General features: G+C 44.7%; 1 long non-coding RNA gene across 10 annotated transcripts in view; it reads left to right on the plus strand.

The window, feature by feature from the left end:
* Positions 1–2,705: 2,705 nt before the first annotated feature.
* The window catches only part of LOC114487735 (uncharacterized), a 182,004-nt gene continuing 164,292 nt past the window's right edge, over positions 2,706–20,417 (plus strand). For 9 of the 10 annotated variants that reach the window (XR_008619288.1, XR_008619286.1, XR_008619284.1 and 6 more), the window contains exon 1: positions 2,706–3,544. This is a non-coding gene — a long non-coding RNA (uncharacterized lncRNA). The remainder of the gene's footprint in view (positions 3,545–20,417) is intronic. The other variant, XR_008619289.1, reaches the window with a different exon arrangement.

Here is a 20,417-nt window from a genome sequence, read left to right on the forward strand (position 1 = left end):
CTTAGATTCCATATATATGTGTTAGCATACGGTATTTGTTTTTCTCCTTCTGACTCACTTCACTCTGTATGACAGACTCCAGGTCTATCCACCTCACTGCAAATAACTCAGTTTCATTTCTTTTTATGGCTGGGTAATATTCCATTGTATATATGTGCCACATCTTCTTTATCCTTTCATCTGTCGATGGACACTTAGGTTGCTTCCATGTCCTGGCTATTGTAAATAGAGCTGCAATGAACATTTTGGTACATGACTCTTTTTGAATTACGGTTTTCTCAGGGTATATGTCCAGTAGTGGGATTGCTGGGTCATATGGTTAATGACCAGTTTTTTTGTATTTTTTTCTGTTTAAAAACTGTCCAGGCATCCAAGATCATTTATTAATTAATTTAAACATTTGTCTAAGGTCTTAAAGTTAGTTATGGTTCTAAAAATTATAATACAATTTGGCTATCACATTAACTCCCTATGATTTGTAGCATTGTAAGAATTTTATAACATTAATCCCTTTAACGATACATCCATTATTATCATTTCATTTAACTGAATATAATTTTACATGTATAAATTTTTAATTTTAAACAACCTAAGGAGACAGTGGTAACTTAAGTAACTCATAAAACCAGTGTAGGCAGTTTAGAAAGTTTAAATACGAAACATGTAATTCCGTACTTATACAAATAAAACTGTGTGCTGTCAGTATTTTTATAGGATAAAGGAATTTTTAAAGACTGAATCATACCCCGTACTCTTGTTTTATCTTAGAGCTAAAGCCATTTTTTATTTTCCTCATAGCTGTAGCAGCAAAGGCTGTTATATAGATATACTTTTTGAGGCCCACAAAAACACTGTTTTAAATTTCCTCTCTTTTTTCCAGACTTTTTAAAAAATAAATTTATTTTTGGCTGCGTCGGGTCTTCACTGCTGCACACAGGCTTTCTCTAGTTGCAGCGAGCGGGGGCTACTCTTCATTGCGGTGTGCGGGCTTCTCATTGCGGTGGCTTCTCTTGTTGCAGAGCACGGGCTCTAGGCACACGGGCTTCAGTAGTTGTGGCAGCATGTGGGATCTTCCCGGACCAGGGCTCGAACCCGTGTCCCCTGCATTGGCAGGCGGATTCTCAACCACTGTGCCACCAGGAAAGTCCCTTTTCAGATATTATTGAGTGCTTATTTGGGTTAGATATTCATTCATAGAGTTCTGACATAACAACTGAATGATTTTTTTTAAAAATCTTTAACTCTTTAACCTTTCTTTCCCCAAGAGAGGGACAGAGAGAGCTTTGAGAGGCAGCCGGCTTTAGGCAAATCTGAAATCATCACTCTAAAAGGCTAATTATGTTTTCTCTACAAAGAGAGGACAGAAGGTTTAGATGTAGGAAAACAGATTTTGACATATCGACTCACAAAAGAGAGAGGCATGCAGCTGGTTTTGATACAACTTGTACACACTTGACAGGTTCATCAGCGCAAACAATTAAAAAGTCAGCAATTATTTCATTCCCAAATACTAAAACGAAGGAGGGGACAACTCCTGGGTTAAACAAAGTGCGCCCTCTCATAGCCAAACAAGACAGGGAATCTCCTCTTGAGGATTTCTTCACTTTTTTATATTCAAAGGTGCCTTTCACATGAATACTCTCAGTCCTGTCAAAAGCTCCCCAAAGTGGCCACTGCATTTCTGAATTATTCCTGGTGAAATAGTGCCAGTTAATGAGATAAGCACACAAGTTAGCATGATAGCGAGAAAACAGGAGGATGGCGGAGTTTGGCCTGGGAGAGGCCCAGGGTAGACGGAGAGCCTGGGAGAGCTGCTGGTGTACTTTAGGAGCTACTTGTGTCACTTCATGGCTCTGGGTCCCAGCTTAAGGCCACTCATCACCCAGACATCGTCAGGGAGCAGACAGAACCTCCTGGTTTCAGGCGGCCAAAGATAAAAAGGTCTCAGGAACACCAAGAGAGGACTCAGGAAACATCCTTGTAAGGTTTTAAAATGATGACCCAAGTCAAAGTTGGCCCCCCAAAAAAGAGACCAGTTTCAGGAGACACAATGAATTCCGCAGCCCTTGGGCCTGGCTTGAGGACAGATTTCTCAGACCTGGTCCCGTATTCTGTCTGCGATGGTCCGTGTTATATGTCAGCTTGGCTAGGCTGTAATTCAGTCCCTCTGTTATTCAGTCTAAGGCTAAACTAGATATCGCTGTGGAGATGTTTTGTAGACATGATTAAAGTCTATAATCTGTTGTTTTCAGTAAAAGAGGTTATCCTAGATAATCTGGGTGGGCCTGATCTGAGCAGTTGAAAGGTCTCAAAAGCAGAGCCAAGGCTTCCCTGAGGAGGAAATTCTGCTTGTGGATAGAAGCTTCAGCACATCCCCCAGTGTTTCAGCCATTCTGATGGCCTGCACTCTGGAGTTTGGTCTTGCCTGGCCAGCCCCACAATTGCATAAGCCAGTTCATTGCCAGAAACCTCTTAATATAGATAGCTCCTACTTGTTCTGTTTCTCTGGTTGAACCCTCATGGATACATCTCACTACGGACGTTTCCTGTATAGACAAAGAACACTCAAGACCCTAGACAAGCAGACAGACTGCAGGAGCAGGTATTAGAAGATCAGAAAGCAATTTCACCAAAGAACAATACAGAGCAGATGAGATAAACAAAAATGTTGGAAGGGAACACATTCCCAGGAAAACAAGGTAAACCTAATGCTGAAGTATTTAACAAAATATTGGAGCTCAGTTTAGCATGGACTTATCTTTCAGCCGTGGGCAGAGGGTATCTCAAACAGGTGGAGGCACAGAGGGTCTCCGGTGTAAACACCAGCACTGGGTCCTGGGTTTCTGTCCAGGGCAGTGAGGTTTTCAGCTGAATCTCGGTGGCACATCCCTTTAGCCAGTGCTTTCCAGCCAAACACCACAGAAGCACAGCTGTAACGGAGTAAGTTGGGCTTATCCCTCACTGCAGCCCAGGAGAATGTACACCGGGGGAAGTGTTGGGCATCTCAATAAAAGGATGTTAAAAAGGATTTGTCATAGGTTTTAGGCTTTGGCTAGGTAATGGGGGAAGGCTACTCCAAGTGGAATTTACTGTGGATTGAATGCTGTCAGGAAGTGGGGACAAGTCTATGATTGGTTGTCTTAATAAATCTTTTCTGGAAGGAGAGGAGAGCAAGGTTAAAGGTGTGATTGGTAAAGAATCAACAGTCACACGTATTAACTGGGAGAAGGTGATATTTGGTACTTATGGGGTTTCCACAATAACTTTGTGCTATAGACAAAGTTTGCCCCCCCCCCCACCAAATTTTAAATCCTCAGTGTGTTGGTATTAGGAGGTGGGGCCTTTGGGAGGTGATTAGGTCATGAAGGTGGAGCCGTCATGAATGAGATTTGTGCCCTTACGAAAGAGACCCCAGAGGGCTCCCTTACCTCTCTGCCATATGAGGCTGCAACGAGCAAATGCCATCTAGGAACCAGGAAGTGGGTCCTCACCAGACATCGAATCTGCTAGTACCTTGATCTTGGACTTCCCAGACTCCAGAACTGTGAGAATTAAATTTTGCTGTTTAAACCACCTGGATGTTTTTGTTATAGCAGCCGGAGCTAAGACGTTTTTGGTTTTGTCTGTGCTTATAAAAGATTCTGAAATGGTTTTGTTTCCTTGTTTTTGTTTTGTCTCACAACATGTCATAGTAACAGACTGTGTGTGTTGTAGTCACGGAGCGCAGAGCATCAGCCCCCTGGTCTGATGTTAGTGTTGGTGAGATTGTCGCTACCCAACAGCACCAGGCCAGCTCCTGGATGTCAGAAGCTGCTCTTCTCTTTCTTGGTCTCTAAGTTGAAATGGATTTTAATCTTCTATGGTCTGAGATTTATCTTTTAAAAATGTGGAATGAACTACAAGCAGTATAATTATTATATCTAATTTACCAAAACAAGAGAAATATATTACATAGTGTGAGCATTACTAAACATAACAATTTTATTAGAAATCACATCTTTTGATAAGGTAAAAGGAAAATTTTTATGTAGGTCATTGATCTATGAATAAATATTACTTATTACTTAAATGAAAATGGTTGGTATAAATTTTATTCCCGTTTTGAATTTTTATTTATTTAAGTGCTGAGACAACTCATGTCCTTAAATGAGTAGATGGGAACAGAATTTAAAAACAAAACAAAAAATGACATTAATTTTTTTGGTTATCTGCAAAAGACTCCTTTTGATTTACCACTAAAAACTAGTTTTAATGATCTACCTGTTTGCAATGCAGCTGAGTTCCTCACATTGAAAGTAGAGAATCGGAAACTACCTGACTTGCAAAAGGACTTGTTTTGCGGTTGTTAGAGATCATATTTCCCCAACCCCAAGGGCAACATTTTAAATTCTCTTTTGTTCAACACCTCAGAAGTTGTTTTGTTTTGTTTTGTTTTTTAATAGTATGAATGGGGATGGATGAGAAATTTATCTGTCTTTTGTAAAATGTGAGAAATGTGATTGTTTAAAGGAAAGTAGGGACTGAGAATCCAAGTCACTTCAACTGGAGGTGACTTCTCAGTTAAAATAGTTTTAGCAAAGGAATATAAATGCACAATGAGAACCTGGAAACTGGTTTTCTGAAGCTGACTATCTCGGGTATCCTCAGAATTCCCTGCACTTTGAAGAGTCACCAAGCGATCTGCAGATTGTTTTCCTGGGAGTAGCTGGTGCATCAGTATAATAGGCTCATTATGCATCATGGTTGTTTTGCTTATGGTTTAGCGATGTTACCTTTAAGTTTCCTATGGTGCCTAAAACAGTGACTTTGCACATAGGAATTTCTCTGCAAATATTGGTTGTAGTGGAAGAATCCATTGTATTGCTTTAGGTGAGAAAACACAATTACAAATGGCAGCAATCCTGTACCATGGAGTACCAGTGCCTGACACAGTTCCTGCCAATTAAGAGGTAGCCAGTCATTACCTATCGATTGATTAATATCAGTTATCATCTATGAAACAACTCTAGGGGCCTGAGTTAATATGCATGTGTGTATGGGTGTACACACACACACAAATGCACACAATATGATGGCTCAACAAGTTATATATTGTTATCCTCATTTTATAAATAAACAGTTCAGAAAGGTTATGTAACTTTCCCAAGCCGTAGAGCTAATACACAGTTTTGTAAACATTCTAATACAGTTCCAAAACACCTGTTGTTTTCATCACAACACATTGCCTCTGAGTCACACCTGAACTTACATCCTGGTTACCCTGGGGAACAGGAATAGTTTCTTAAAAAAAAAGTGCATCTCCGTTTTCTTACACTTCAAAGGAGGAAGAGCAGTTCTGTCTTGTACTTGTGAGATAAAATACATAAAATACCAACACAGTGCATGGAATGCTTTAGCTATGTAATAAATGCTGCTTCCCTGTCTCATTGGAAAGAAAAGAAATAAAAATAAATCTGTAGAAGTCAAAATGGATACATTTAGTTTTTAACTTGTTTGGTGACATTTTTGGTAAAACAGAGCATTTTCCAATTGCCCAAGTCTCAAATCATCCAGACCAGCTACTTGGCTATTTTGAAAGCCCTTCTTCACGCAAACCCATTTGGAAACAATTCAGGGAAGATGGATTCAATCCGAACTGCAAAGATTAGAAACACTCCACAATTTTCTTTCATTTTAAGAAGTAGAACACAACCTGAAAATGGAATATAATTGGGGCACAGCAGCGTCTCTGGGCTGTCTATTTTATTCTCATTTCCTCAGGAAGTGTTCATATTTGATCTCTTGGTGTACACATGGGAATTAGAGCTACTCACAGGCTGTCTTTGAAACAGGCAAAGGGTATCAGCCGGGATGACATGCACGCTGTTGAACCACATCAAACCGATAATCTCATCTTTACCAGTGAACAGCCCCCAATCTTTTTAAAGGCAGAAGAAATTCTGTAACAGGAAGACAAAAATGAAGCCCAGCCAGTTCCATCCTTTGAAGAATGTCTTGCCTATAGATTCAGCCAAGGGATTCTCAAGGATCTGTCTACTTTTATTTACTTATGTTATATGTTTTGTGATGAGGTAGGCTTGAAACTTTGGGAATTTATATATGCCAATATAGAAAAACAAATCTTTAACCAAAAGAAAACATAGAGCTCAAGAGGCAGCAGGCATCCAGTGAGCCAAGTGGGCATTTCATACAAGTCTGGACATCAGATGGGTGTTGAAAGGCCTTTTTCCTTTCCCCTTCCCGCCAAAGTGTTGAGTGACTGTTGGGGAACGAGTGAAAGGATTGGGACCCTCTGAACGTTCCCTCTGTTAGCTTAGCCACACCTGCAAACGGTTAAAGAGGCAGCCACGGTGACGGGGAGAAATCGAATAGATATTTCACCTTCCATACTTGGCTGGGGTTCAATTCAAAGTCCCTCTTTGGATGCTGCCTATGGGCCCTGGGATGTGTTCCAAGAGGGCAAGTGATTGGGAATGACGTGCCCTGAACAGCAGAAAGCATCCTGTTTTCAAACACTTAGATACTCTCCTGGATGTGACCCCGCCCTGGCCCCCACCCTCCCCCCAACTTTGAGATTTCCTAACCCCTTTCCGCCGGACAACATTGTGAATGCTGATGTCACAGCAGCTGTCTCTCAGTCACACAAAATCACAATTCTCAATCTGCCTGATGACTCACGGATAATAACAGGTGACCAAATATTGTGGCCATCAGCGGTCATGGGGCTCATCAGCTGCATTCATTTTCTACTGCTGCTGTAAACAAATTATCACAGACTTGGTGGCTTAAAGCCACACACATTTATTCTCTTAGAGTTCTGGAGGTCAGAAAGTTAAAATGGGTCAGCAGGGCTCTAGGGGAGAATGTGTTTCCTTGCCTTTCTCAGCTTCTAGAAGCTGCCCACGTTCTTCGGCTGGTGGCCTAGCATGACGGTCTCCATCATCACATCTCACATTCTCTGAGCCCTCCTGCCTCCCCCTTACAAGGATCCTTGCAATTATATTGGACCCACTGAGATAATCCAAGATAATCTCCCCATCCCAAGATCCTTAACTTAATCACATCTGCAACGTCCCTTTTACCATGTAAGGTAACAGATTTACAGAATCCAAGGATTATCACTTATGGAACATCTGCAGGGGCCTGGCAATTAACATTATGATACATGTGGGTATAGATACATACCCCCCCCAACACACACACAAACTACAATGGCCGTACTCAGTGGCCGTGGGCATCTTTGGGGACCATTATTCAGCTTAGAACATATGCCAAGTCATTGTCTCAGAGCACAGACTCTAAAATCAAGCTGATCTTCTCCATGGTCCAAAGAGGGTTAAGTATAAATGTCTGGTGTACTCTTTTTTTCTTTTTTTTTTTTTTGTTTTTGGTTATTTATTTATTTTAAACATCTTTATTGGAGTATAACTGTTTTACAATAGTGTGTTAGTTTCTCCTTTACAACAAAGTGAATCAGTTATACATATACATATGTTCCCATATCTCTTCCCTCTTGCGTCTCCCTCCCTCCCACCCTCCCTATCCCACCCCTCTCATGGTCACAAAGCACAGAGGTGATCTCCCTGTGCTATGCGGCAGCTTCCCACTAGCTATCTAATTTACATTTGGTAGTGCATATATTCTTTATTACTGGGTATTATAAACCACTTATGTGCAGCATAGCTGCTAAAATCATCTCCTTTTATAGACTGAGAAGTCCTTGAGTGCAGGGAATGGCATCAGATGACACTCATCTTGGTAGACACAGTGCCTACCACATACTGGGTGTCCAGTAACTACTTCTTAAGACTATAGGGTCCTTTCTATATGCGAGGAAGTGGTGATGGTGAGGGAACCTGGTAGAAACCTAGAAAATAAATTAAACTCACATTTTATCTTTCACGACATGATTTACTTTTTACTTATTTATTTTTTTGATATGTGCTTTTGATGTTTTAGTGTTCCTTGATGAAATGTAGGGCATGTGGGGAAGTGGTTGCTTATAGGGCTAGGGCAGGCAAAATGCAAGATGGCCCCAACCAATCAATCAACCAGACAACCAACCAACCAGCCAAACTAACCAACAAACAGAAAGAAACAAAGATGGAGCATGTTGAAAGCACACAGAAACCAGTGCTGAAGGAGCTCCTAGTGGCCAAGGCTAGTGTTGAATTAAAACCCAAAGTATAAAATAAATATCCAAGATTTCATGCTGATATTTGCGATGACCTAGATTGGTGGGATAGGGAGGGTGGGAGGGAGGCTCAAGAGGGCGGGGATATGGGGACATATGTATGCATATGGCTGATTCACTTTGTTGTACAGCAGAAACTAACACAGCTTCGTGAAGCAATTATACTCCAATAAAGGTGTATCCAAAAACCCCAGAAGACTTCATACTCCAAACACACACAAAAAATAAGTAAATAAATAAATACATAGTGGAAGAAAGAAAGAAAGAAAGGAAGGAAGGAAGAAGAGAGAGAATTCTTCAATGCCGAAGAATTTGGTCACATGTCAACAAAATGCCACGTGGGATCCTGGACTAAATCCTGGACCAGGAAAAGGACATTAGTGCAGGAACTGGGAAACTGAATAAAATCTGTAGTTTAGTTGGTATATTGTCTTAATGTTAACTTCTTAGTTTTGATAGTTTTACTATGGTTATGCCACATGTTTACCTTGGGGTGTCACTGCAGGAAGGCTATCCTGGAACAGTTCCCTAAGTTTAAAATTATCCTGTGATAAAAAGTCAAAGCTAAATTATGGCAGGAAGGTTGTGCTGGCAATTTTTCTCCATGATTCTAAATACTTAAGTTGCTCTTGTCCCGAGGATGAAGGCATGATCTCCTTTTAAAGAGTAAGAAGTCCCTACCTTCACTTGGCACTTAGAGTTTTCCACATGTTTTCACAATGATTTTCCCATTAATTATGTGAGCGATAGATATGGAGTGATACTATTTTTTTTAGATCAAGAAACAGATGTTTGTGGAAAGTAAATGACTTGGATTAATAACCAGGTTTTCTGATTTCAAGACCAGTGCTCTTCCTATTCCAGGCAGCTTGCCAGTATTCCTATTCGTCTGTGCTTTGTAGCCATTAAGAAATTACCATCTTGGATTTGAAATCTGGCTCTTCCTCTTTATTCTCGAAATAGATACCAAAGCATCTGGCTTTAACCTTGGTTAGATACGCCACAATTCCAACCAGACTTACCTGCAGAGTTTCTTTCCCTAATAACTTTTCAGTCTTCACAAAGGGTGCAGGTATAAGCCTTTTCTTATGCTGATACCACATTTTAGAGAACTTGCAAAGTTCTTGCAAGTCTGACAGCCTGATCTGCATGTACCTAAAACGCTGTGGCTCACCCTTTGAACTCTGCTTGATCATCCAGCATAGCCACAGCATAACAGGATTGATTCAAGTTTTGAATTTATGGATGGTTCAGGGTTTCCGAGTTTCAAAAGAGCCTTTGATGCTGGCAATATTCTGGGCAAGGGATGTGGGCGCTGGGAGAGATAAGAGTTTCTGTGGGCTGGAGCTCAAACAGTTATATTCATGCCCATGTTTTGATGTGGTAACTTCACTTGCTGCTGCCATCTACATCTAAATTGGGGCTGTAGGAGTCTATTGGCAGCCTGGGTGGAAAAAATAAACGAAAAGAAAGTACATTCTACGGTGCTAAACAGACCTTTCTTCCTTTTCTCAGACATACCTGAGTGATGGAGGAGACCAGAGCCTGAATTAGTCTGCTAGGGCTGCCATAACAAAGTACCATGGACCGGGTATTTGTTTTCTCACAGCTCTGGAGGCTAGAAGTTCAAAATCAGGGTGTTGGTAGGGTTGGTTTCTTGCTTCTTCTGAGGCTTCTCTCCGTGACTTGTAGATAGCTGTCTTCCCCTGTGTATTCACATCACCTTCCCTCTGTTTTTGTCTATGTCCAAATTTTCTCTTCTTATAAGGACGCCAGTCATATTGGATTAAAATGCACCCTGATGACTTCATTTTAACTTAATTAATTCTTTAAAGACTATTTCAAATGCAGTCATAATCTGAGGTACTGGGGGTTAGGACTTCAGTGTATGAATTTTAGGAGGACACCATTCAGCCCATGCCAGCAGCTTTGTTACAAACCAGAATGCAGTCAATCAAATACATTCCACAAGGCTCCATATACTTCATGGTGGCCATTAGCATTCTTCAGCTTTGGTTTAGTTCTTCCTAACACCTTGGGGGTTGGGGACGCAGGGATCCTGCACACAGAATCTACACCCAGACCCAGGCTCCACCCTAAAGGTGCCCATATGGGGTGATCTTGCTGCCATTGGATAGTCTGTAACACTCCTCTCTTTTCACTCCTATGCTCTATCATATTTGCTGTGGAGGGAAATTACTGTCCCCCAACCACATAAGCCGCACATCGGCACCCAGGACATATTTATATTCTCACTCTGTTTCCTTGTAATGCATCTAATGCTCCAGCTCATTATTCAACTCATGCTGTCAGTTTCTGAGAGTTCACTTTTTTCAAGAAGGGCAGAATAGATTTTCTGGGGCTTGGATCAGAGGCCAATAGGAGTGCCTGTTTCATTGTTATTCAGGTATGGTGAGCCCAGCAAATCAGGAGATGCTTTCCAGTGCAAAGGTAGTTTGTTACTCACAGTTTGCAAGAGGAGGGGGCATGCCACAGCATGCAGGGCCAGATGGGGAAGCACCAGAGCCAGTCTGGGGACAGGAGGAACAAGGGGGAAATGCGGGCAGAGCCTTCATTGTGTTTTCTGTGAGTAGGTGAGTCAGGGTGAGGAGGCTTATGTTTGGCTGGTTTTCATAATTTCAGCCGGCTCTGGAGTGCAGGGACTGTCCTAAATTGTCTGGTACCTGGCCCTGGGTGATTAGGAGAGGGGAATATTGGCCTGGAATTTAAGAGCTCAGTAGAGGAGAAGGTTGGGTGTGGGCTTTGGAATGGTTGGTTTGCATGTAAAAGATGCACTTGTAGGACAGTCATTTACTCTTAAGAATTGGCTAGTCCTAGGAGGGGCAGGCAGTCTTCCCAAGGTTGGTAAGGCCCCAGAGGCTACACATCAGAATAAAAAGGCATGCATAATATAGTAGCACCCACAACTGTCCCATTCTGAGTACCATTGGTTGGTGTCCTGGACTGGACTGAGATACCTATAGCCCCTCTCTCCCCGGTGGACTGAGATACTATGTCCAGAGAGCAGGGGAGACAGGCAGTTAGCCTGTGACTGATCTGTCTTACTTAGTTCACCAAGTAGGAAATTGTAGATTCTGTCAAAAGTCTTGGGGGATGCCAGGTCACTCTTCAGAAAGAGGACTGTCTACCCTTGCTCAGTTCCCATCTCTGGGGAGCCCTGCGTTTGGTGTGTGGACGCTGCCACATGGTAGTAAAGAGCTCTGAAACTGGCAGAGACGTGGAGCAATGAAATCACGGTTAAAGCCGGACAGAGCACAAGGAAATGGGCAGACAGCAAGCAAGGCAGGGAGTTGGAGCAGTCCCACCTCAAACCTTGGCGTGGGCACGGCAAATACTGAACTTCCAGGACCCAGACACCGTGCTGAGGTTTAAGAGGTCTGCACTTCCTGACAAGAGCAAAGCAGCAACAGTGCATGAACTGTTGGGTACTGTCAACTCCCAAACTCATCTGAAAATTAGACAAAGGAAGTGTGGAGTGAGGTGGAATCCTAGCACCCTGGGGCATGGGGCTGTCAGGAAGAGGCCCTGGCTGATAAGGTCCTGAGGCAGGATTCCTCCGGATACCAATCATCTGGGAGGATGGAGAAAGCCCAGGAACACCAGGGACCTGTGCAAAAGAGAGGAAGCCTGAGCATCACAGGGACTTTCCAGAGGTGCTGACGCCGAATGGTGGTCATACCGTTGTTCATTGTTCATTCGTAAATATCCACGAACACTTCCTATATTCTGGGTACGGGGCACTGGGAATATGGTGATGAGCCAAACACACGTGGTCCCCGTCTGGTGCTTAGAAGGCGTTCACTGCAGAGCCCTGGTCTATAACCCTCAGACAGAGCCTCCTAGCATCCTCAAACACCGCCAGCTTGCGAGCGACCACTTGTGGTATCCTCGGACCATCACCTGTAGAAAACCAGATGCTTATTCCTTGTAGCTGGGCCAGAGCTGGGGCCAGAGCAATGTTCTTCATGACTCATAAGATACCCACCCTGAACCAGTCACCATACTTCTTGCCCTTTAATGCCTCCCAACAACCCTGTGAAGTGAGATTATAATCCCGTTTTATGGATACAGGATTGCTTCCAGAATAGGTGAGCAAGTGACCAAAGGTCACTCAGAAGAAAACTAACCGAAACCCAGCCCCGTCTGCCCCTAAGGCCGGTGCTCCTTCTAAGTTATCAGGCGTCCGGAGTCAGGTTCTCAGTACAAATGGAAGACGAATCTGAATTGTTACTCTGATTAAATCATTCCATTTGCTAAGAGGTGTTACATCTATTTCTAAGTGTGTAGACACATACTGCTTAGTAACATTTTGACTCGTGATTAATTAAATCATATGGATACACCCCAAAGATTAGTGTATAATTTCCAGTTTTTTAAATTTTAATGAATAAATAACAACTCTATTCTTTATTTATCTAGTTTAAAATGTTAATGAGTAGCTCCCCTTCTAATTGCCAAGCTGAGTATTTAAGGAAACCTGACACTTCATAAATATCGAACTGTGAGGTTTCATGTGTTGGTTTTCTATAAACCTAGGAATTGCGTAATTACCACCCCTGCTGTTCATTAAAATTTTAAATTAGATAAACAATAAGCAGGAATGTTTTAGTTCATTATTATTCATATCAAGTACTTTGCTTATGATAGCCCCTGCCTCTTTTCATGATTTCTTTTGTGTTCTGTCCTTTCTCTCTTGAGCACAAAAAATGGTCCATTCGGTGGAGAGCTCTTTCTCGGATTTTCTTTTGGCTTGTTTTCTTTTTTCTTTTTCTTTTTTCCAGCTGAGTCATCATTTTATTTGGTAGGAACGGCAGCATCAGAGAAAGAGTTCCGGGCTTAGGGTTGCAAGACCCTTAGTCCTGGTCTCGACCCTGTAACTAACTTGCAGTAGGTTCTCTAGGGCACGTCACTTACATCACTGGGTTTGGGTTTCCTTGTCTTCAAGATGGGGAATTTGCACTAGATGATCATTCATTCGTTCATCTTTTTTTCCTTAAACAAATATTTTTGTGTATATATGTGCCAGGATTATGCTAGATACTGAGGTTCCCGAGGTAAATAAGATATGATTGAAGTTTCTGCCTTTATGGAGCTCATCAGATAACCACACAAACCATTATAAGGTCACAATTATGATCATTACAAAGGGGATACGTAGTGTGTGGACCATTATAATGGAGGTTTGGACACAGAGAGATCACGGGAAGCCGCTCTGGAAGAAGGAATGCTTAAATTGGTATCTCAAGGAGGAATAGAAATTAACTAGGTGAAGAAGGAAAAGAGAAGAATCCCAGGAGTTGGGAAGAGCTTGGGCAAAGGCCCTGTGGCAGGACAGGCTAAAAGGCCCACCTGCATGAGGAGGAGAGAGGGAGAGAATGAGAATATGAGATGAGGCTGGAGCGGTAGTTGGGGCCTGTTCAGACAGGTCACGGGAAGAAGTCTTCTTCCCCATAAGAGCAATAATGATATGCATCAGCAAGTGTTTTAATCATATTTCCTTTGAAAGTGGTCTTGTTAGATAGATGGAGGCTAGATCCCCTTAGTCTTGGTGTCTCTCTTCCCTTTCCCAGGTCTTCAGAGTCTGCAGCACTCTCTAAGGGGTGTGGGTTCTAAAGACAGTTTGTAAGTGTATTGGTTAGTACCAGATCACAGGTGGGTGTTGCTGGCAGACCCTAGGGCTGAGATGTTCACGCCCCTTCCCTTGTTTGTTGCCACATTCCTTCTACTGCTTGGCATGCAGGAAAACTTGGGGAGACACAGCTCTGCACAGTCAAAGAATTATCGTGGTGCACTCTTCACAGAATGACTTCACGAACCTGAACTTAGAGCTTCAACAGCGATCCTCCGCGTCTGTAACTTCACATACGCTAAGCTCATTCTCCCAGAAGGCGATAAAGGCTCAGAGAACACACAATTTCTTCCTTTTATGTATCACAGTCTACGACTCGTATTTCAAATACTTTGCTTGACATAATCTACTTGTAATTTTTATTTTCTTGCTTAAAAGGAAAGAGGGAGATAGCCGAAGATTGTATCCTGGCCGTCTCCCCGGGGGAAATACTCCTTCCTTCTGGGAACGGGCTGTGCCATGAGTCTTCATCACCAGCCTTTGATTACAGAGGCTACTTTTTATATGATGGGGAGTGGGGCGATGGCTCAAAGGGAGACTTGAGGGCTGGCTCAATTCCAGGCCTTGTTTAGAAGTTGGTCATAGAAAACTCCCCAGGCTCAAATGTTACTGCAGGTAGTTGGAAAATTGAGACTATCTTTAAGGCAATGCACCTCTGCAGGAAACGTAGCTGAGCTGGGAGGAAACGTGGCATCAGAGTGGTCCCCAAACTATCAGAATCTCCTGGAAGCTTTTTTTTTTTTTTTTTTTTTTTTTTTTTGCGGTACGCGGGCCTCTCACTGTCGCGGCCTCTCCCGTTGCGGAGCGCAGGCTCAGCGGCCACGGCTCACGGGCCCAGCCGCTCCGCGGCATGTGGGATCCTCCCGGACCGGGGCACGAACCCGTGTCCCCCGCATCGGCAGGCGGACTCTCAACCGCTGCGCCACCAGGGAAGGCCCCAAATTATTATTATTATTTTTTTTTCCCCAAATTATTTTTTAAATCAACTTTATTGAGGTACAATTTATAAACAATAACATGCAGCCATATTAAGGATAATTTCATGAGTTTTGAGAAAATTTATAACGTGTCACCACCATCACAATCATGGAGAACATTTCCACATCACCCCAAAGTACCCTCATGACCTTTGCAGTGACCCCTACTCCTCATCACCAGACCCCAGGCCACTACTGATCTGCCTTCTGTCATCATAGATGAGTTTGCTATTCTAGAACTTGATATGAATGAAATCACTCAGGATATATTGTTTTGTTTCTGGCTTTTTTTTCTTTTCCTCCTAATACATGTTTTTTAAAATTCATCCATGTTTTACATGCATCAGTACTCTGTTCTTTAACTGAGTAGCATTCTGTTGGACGGATACAGCACAACTGGTTTATTTATTCACAAGTCAATGAATATTTAGATTGACTTATGGCTATTAAGCGGCTCTGAACATTTGAGTAGAAATCTTTGGGCAGACATATGTTTTTTATTTCTTTTGGGCAAATATCCAGGAGTGGAATTCTGGGTCCTATGATAAGTATGTGTTTCACTCTATGAGAAACAACCAAAATGTGCTCTGGAGCAGCCAGACCATTTTGCATTCCCCATAGCAGTGAATGAAAGTTCCATTTGCTTTGCCTTCTCACCAATACTTGGTATTGTCACCGTTTTTCCTTTTTAGCCGTTCTAGTGGGTGCAGAGTTGTATGGGCAAATTACTTTTAACTTCCCTAAACTTTAAATTTTTCACTCTTCCAAAAGGGAAGACCTCACTAATAGCTGTTTTACAGCTGAAAAGAGAAAGTTTGTAGTACACAGGGCCTGGCATGTAATAATGCTCAGTAACTAACTCTTAGCCGCACTGCTCACGGCGGGAGTGCTCATCCGGGCCGCACGTTATCTCAGGTAGGGAGATTTTAAAACTCCAGCTTCCAGGGGTTCATGCCAGATCAATGAAATTAGAATGGCTGGGGATGCTTGGGGGGTGGGGCGGGCTGCTCTGTGGAGACCAAGCCTTGTCTGCCTCTGCATAGGGCCAGCCTGGGTCTGGCCAGTATAAAGCCACAGCGAGTAACTATTTTAACCTTGAGTGTGTAAGGTTTGTATGTGTGCGCAGGGCTGAAATGGCAGTGGGGGATCAGTTGCTGCTGCAGTGACCTTTCCAGGCAGGCGGGCCAAAGACAGACACGTTTGCAGTTTCTGAGGACTGTGTGGGATGGGAGGGGAGTCTGCAGTCATGAGGTCTCCAACACAGCGGGCTGTGTCTGCAGGCGTGCCGGCCGCGGGCTGAGTGGGGCTCACAGGCAATTAGGCGCAGCCCGCTCACCAGGCAGCTGCAACCCACTCTGTCGCTTCTTAGGCCGGCTTTGTGTGGTTTTAGGAGCTTTTAGGAGGCTTTTGCAGGCTCTCCTCTGCAGCCAGCTGGCAAAGCGGTGGGATCAGCCAGAGGGTGTTGCCTAGGTTCTCTTTGGAGGACCACATGTATGCTCAGAGCCCCTCCTCTCTCCTTGGAACACGATACACAGGGAGGGGACAGCCTCCCCCTCCCCTCCAAAGTAAGAGACCCCTGCAACTGGCAGAACGGTAAAGCAGAACGTGCCTTGGCCTTCCTGTGGCTGCAATTTCTGGAAAGGCTTTTCTATATATAATCCTAAGTAGCTTAGTAATTTTCCAGAGAGACAGTATACCCGGGACAGAGAAGGATTTCCCCTGACTTGAAATTACAGCATCTTCTCCATCTATTTCTTCACAGACCTGGCCTCCTGTTTAGTAGATGCTGGGTACTTGTTAGGTGACTAGAACTGAGTTGAAACCAGAATTTCTAGAAGATGTGGATATTTTATGCCCAGGAGTTGCTTGCAGCCAGGGGTATCGGGGTGATGCTCTTGACCTTGGCTCTATGGCGTGTCCCTCCTATGACCAGCCCAGCTTTGTCCCTCTGAACGCACAGCTCACGCCCAGGCCTTCCACTGCGATACCAGCTGCCGGGTCCCTCCCCTGCGATGCTGCACGTGATCTCCACGCCTGGGGGTCTGCAAGCCTCCTCTCCACCCAGCCCCTTGCTGAAATGTATCTGCCCTGAGTCCCTTGGCTTCTCCTCCCCTGCCAATTGAGAAAACAAGCTGAGCAAGATCTCGGGGCTTTTTTCCCGTTGAATCCTTGGGGTAGGCAGGCATAGTTTTCAGGCAGCCGCAAGATGGGTAGAAGATATGTTTGGAAGAGGATGGGGGAGTAATTTCACCATCTCCCTCCATCCCAGCTAACTGCTGCTGTGCAGTTAACTACCCCAAATTCAGTGGCCTCAAATCACAAGCTTTTATGATGCTGACAGGTTCTGTGGGGCAGAAATATGGACAGATACAGTCAGAAAGGTTTGTTTCTGTTCTGTTCCGTGACATCTAGGACCTCAGCTGAGAAGTTTCCAGTGGCTGAGGGTGAGTCCAATGGCTGGGGGCTGGAATTACCTGGATGCTTCTGTATCTGAGTGCCCTGGATAGGATGACTTAGAGGCTGAGCTCAGTGAGACTGTCAACCAGAGCATCTACCTATGGCCTCTCTGTGTGGCTTGGGTTTCCTTATGACACAGTGGCCTCATGGTGGTCAGACTTCTTACACAGAGCCAGGAGCTCTAAGAGAAAGTCAAGGGCATCTGAAGACACATGAGGTCACTTTTGCCGTACACTCTTAGTAAAAGCAGTCATAAAGGCCTCCTAGATTCAAAATGTGAGGACGCAGACCCCACCTCTCAATAGGAGTGTCGTATAATCTGGGTGTTAGAATAACTTGTGCTTTAGGACCTCCACTCCACAAGTCTTTGGCTGGAAAGCTGTCGGAGGAAGAGAGCGGTGGGGTGAGACGCATCAGCCCCTTATGACCCTTATGTTCCCTTCTCGACACCTTCCTGGGATCCCTCCGCGGCAGCTCTTGCAAACTGTGCTGCTGGATTTCAAGGAGAGACACAGTGTTTGGTCCTCAAATCCCACCCTGAGACATTTCGATTTGATTCTCTCCTTGGTGGCGAGGCTCCCGCAGTGACAGCTTTGAGAAGAACGCTATCCTGGGAGGGTCAGGAGGGCGGCAGCTAGCTGGGGGGAAGAGAGCGGGGCCGCCGTGGGCAGGGAGACTGAAGAGATGATCACATGAAGGCTCAGAACCGGGGAGGGACCTGTGTCCACAGAGAGAAGAGAAGGACCATATCTCAGAGGCCAAAGAACAAGATGTGGGAGGGGCAGCAGTTTTCAAGAAAGAGGTCATCTGATAGATCAGTTCTTCTGCCAGACTCCGGGACCAGGGTAATGACGATGTTTAGACATCCTTACTCCACCCCATTGAATGGCTTGCAGCGAATAACTGCAGCGTCTCAGCCCCATAGAAATGACATCAGAAACCAGTCTGCTGCTCCAAGTCTCTTCTTGCTAAGGAGCCCCAAGGGTGGGGATCCTTGCCCCTCCACCTCCATTGTACTTATGCTTTTTTAAACATATAGAAAGCACGTCGTCTGCAGTTACATTGGACCTTCCAAAGGAAGCATGAACATAAATTCTGAGATGAACAGCCTAGTGCTGGAAGCCTCTCGGCCTCACTTCGATAACTTATTTCAATGAATCCCCAGCCGAAAGCATCTTACATACTTCAGTTCTTGAGAAGATGAGACATGAATGCAGGGGAATTATAAGACAGAGGGGCTTTATTGCAACACTGAACAAGCTGGAAATTACAAGGTAATGGAATCTCAGTGGGAGGGCCTCATACCCTGCCATTAGCTAACTCAGACAATGATTGCTGCAGGATCGGCTGGGGTTATACAAGCTCCGCACAGGTTTCCGCACTTTGCATCCTCGTCTGGTGAAGCCCAGACATAATCACACTTGAAGGCAGAGGGGACACCTGGCTGCCGGGAGCTTTGACCTCACAGGAAAAGTCTGCAGAACTACCTCCTCTGGGAATCCTTTATCCTACAGGAGATGATTTCCTTCTGAGCCCTTGTGGTGCACAGACGCTAAATCGTGTTCGGAAAAGGTGGAGTAGTGGGTCAGGCCTGGGAGTAGATACTAATCTCCCAGGATATACCTCTGCAGGTGCTGCCTCTTGCCCCTTTGTGGGATCACTGAACCAAAGGCCAGCCCGAGCAGAGACCCCAGTCAAGAGCATCCTTCCTGTGTTCCTTGCCATGTAGCCATGAAGGCTCCAGGCTGTGCAGGAAACACAGAGGCAAAAGTGCAGCCCCGATTATGGGCTAGGCAACCACCACCACAAAGACAGCAGCACACAAATGCCAGGGAAAACGTGTATACCAGGTACTGGGCCACTGTTCCACGTACCTTTCTACGACCTTTCCAGTAACCTCCCCAGGTAGTTGATCGTAGCCCCGTTACACAGAAGAAGAGAGAGAATTTAACCTTAGTGCACACGAAATTAGGATTACATCGTCCTATCAAATATCGTTTTCTAAAATTTGGATCCTTGAGGGTCATCTTTCTGATTTCCGCCCTCTCCATGGGCTGTGTATTTTTTTCATTATTTACTTACATATCTTTGAATCCGTTTGCCCATCTTGCCCAGGCTTTGCTTAGTTAAACACAGCAGAGGGCTGAGGTGCAGCCTAGGAGGAGCTGGGCACTGGCCCAGGTCCCGTCCCACTTGAGTCAGGCTGACCCAGGTAGGAAGTAGAGTTTATCAGGAAAAGCCTTGAACCGCAGTCTTGGCATGCTTCAGCCTCTCAGAATCCAAGATGAGGCACGGAAGAGGTGGCAGACCTCACTAAAGGAAAATGAAGGATGGATAAAGCCTTGGCACTAGGGGATTCTGTGGGCAGCCTGCAGGGAGAAGGAAGTAATGTGCATCAATTGACAACCTCAGTGGTGACCTTGAATGGGGGGTTTTGGTCCCTGGGAGGAGCTGACCAGAGCAGAGCCTGGGCATAGTGACTGGGTGCTGGAACATTCACCAGGTCGGGGGCAGCGTGAGGGGTAGACTCTGTTTCTAGAACTGAAAGCAAGGCAGGAAATGAGGCTGGAACTCTCCACAAAAGCCCACGTGCCTGGGCCTTGAGGGCAGGACTTGACGTTGGAGCCAGAGGGCCCACCGACTCCCTGTGCCTCGGCCTTCCTTGATGCAGGGGAGTAACTGCAGGTGGGCGGAATCAGCAGGTGGACCTGTGAGGCCCCAGCTGCAGGGAGAGGAAGGCGGCTGGGAGGCAGGGAAGCAGGCCTGGCAACTCTGGCTCCGGTGGAAGCAGCCTGTGTTTTCTGCTAAGGTAACAAAGGTTTGCTTTCACTCCCTGAGGGGAGAAGAATGCAGGTCAAGTGCTTGCACAAATGAGCCCCCATTGCTGCTGACCACCCTCAGGCTCACCTTCCTCTGCGCGTTCCAGGGCATGCGAATGAGAAATGTTTCCCGTTTGTGTTTATAAGCGCAAGCAAACAAGAGCTGGGCTGTCGTCGCAAGTCAGAGGTAAAAATGCAGCTAATTACGTAAAATGGGATGAAGGCTAAATCCAGAACCATTTCAGAGGGAAGAAAAGAAGAGAGGGGGGCGTGTGGGAGGGGGGGAGCATTGGAAGGAGTCAGGGTCTTCTCTGCCACTT

Source organism: Physeter macrocephalus, chromosome 14 (assembly GCF_002837175.3).
Source record: "Physeter macrocephalus isolate SW-GA chromosome 14, ASM283717v5, whole genome shotgun sequence".
Classification (NCBI taxonomy): domain Eukaryota; kingdom Metazoa; phylum Chordata; class Mammalia; order Artiodactyla; family Physeteridae; genus Physeter; species Physeter macrocephalus.